Consider the following 2,023-nt stretch of genomic DNA (forward strand, 5'->3'; position numbering starts at 1 on the left):
ATAAATATACCCCAGAAATAAATATACCCAAATAAATATACCCCAGAAATAAATATAACCCAGAAATAAATATACCCCAGAAATAAATATACCCCAGAAATAAAAATACCCAAATAAATATAACCCAGAAATAAATATACCCCAGAAATAAATATACACAAATAAATATAACCCAGAAATAAATATAACCCAGAAATATATATACCCAAATAAATATACCCCAGACATAAATATACCCCAGAAATAAATATACCCAAATAAATATACCCCAGACATAAATATACCCCAAGTATACCCTCAGTATATATACAGCCCCCAGAAATAGTGGCAAGTAACATTTATACCACACAAATTTTAGGTAATGGCCATCTCTAATAAAAAAAAATCCTTCACTACTCCTTGACATTCAATGGTGATATCGTTACTGAATTTCATTACTGTCAACATCCTGGGGGTTACCATTGACCAGAAACTCAACTGAACTTGCCACATAAGCACAATGGCTACAAAGGCAAGTCTGATATTCGAAATATGCAATGAATAACTCACCTCCTAAATCCCTAAAGCTTTTTGACCATCTACAAGGCACAAGTGAGGAGTGTGATGGAATACTTGCCTGGATGAGTGCAGTTCCAACAACACTCAAGAACATGACACCATCCAAAACCAAGAAGCCTGCTTGATTGACACCACATCCACAAGCATCCACTCCCTCCACCACTGACATTCAGTAGCAGCAATGTGTACCATATACAAGATGCACTGCAGAAATTCACCAAAAATCTTTAGACAGCACCTTCCAAACCCACAACCACTTCCATCTAGAAGGACAAAAGCAGCAGATACATGGGAACACCACCCTCTACAAGTTCCCCTCAAAGCCACTCACCATCCTGACTTGGAAATACATCATCATTCCTTCAGTGTCTGTGAGTCAAAATCTTAGAATTCACTCCCAAAGGGCAGTGTGGGTCTACTTTGAGCACATGGACTGCAACGGTTCCAAAAGGCAGCTCACCCCCACCTTCTCAAGGGCAACTAGGGACAAGCAATAAATGCTGGCTCTGCCAGCAATGCCCACATCCCACAAATGAGTAAAAAAAACTCATAAATAAATTCGCCGAAATATAGCCATAAATAACCACATGAATACATATGCCTCAATCTACCATCAGAAATAAATATATACTTATTCCTGGGGATTATGTTTACCCTGAGGGTATTTTTATTTGGGGTATATTTATTTTTGGGGGCTATATTTATTAGGTATAATTATTTCTGGGAGTATATTTATTTGGGATATAATTATTCCTGTGGAGCATATTGCCCCCAAAATACCCCATAAATGTATAAATAAATATACACCAATATACACCCCAGAAATAAATATGCCCCTAATATACCCACAAAAGGAAGAGTAGTAAACTGGGCCAAAGCCAATTATATCAAAATTAGGCAGGAGCTGGGAAATGTGGATTGGACACACTATTTGAAGGGAAGTCCACATTTGATATGTAGGAGGCTTTCAAAGAAAGGTTAAAGATAGTGCAGGATAGGCATGTCCAGCTGAAAGCAAAAGATAGGAAAGGCAAGATTTGTGAACCGTGGATGACAGGAGAAATCGTACGACCAGCCAAGAGGAAAAGGGAAGCGTACATAAGGTCCAGGCAGCTAAGAACAGAACGGGCCCTGGAGGAATATTGGGAAAGTAGGACCAGCCTACAAGGAGAAAGTGAGGTCTGCAGATGCTGGAGATCAAAGTTGAAACTTTATTGCTGGAACAGCACAGCAGGTCAGGCAGCATCCAGGGAACAGGAGATTCGACGCTTCGGGCACAGGCCCTTCCTCAGGAATCAAGGAATCAAGGAATCAAGTGGGCTAGAAGGGGTCATGAAATAGCTTTAACGAGCAGAATTAAGGAGAATCCCAAAGCCTTTTATTCTTATATAAGAAGGTAAAAACAATGACTGCAGATGCTGGAAACCAGATTCTGGATTAGTGGTGCTGGAAAAGCACAGCAGTT

The sequence above is a fragment of the Chiloscyllium plagiosum genome, chromosome 21 (assembly GCF_004010195.1).
Source record: "Chiloscyllium plagiosum isolate BGI_BamShark_2017 chromosome 21, ASM401019v2, whole genome shotgun sequence".
Classification (NCBI taxonomy): Eukaryota; Metazoa; Chordata; class Chondrichthyes; order Orectolobiformes; family Hemiscylliidae; genus Chiloscyllium; species Chiloscyllium plagiosum.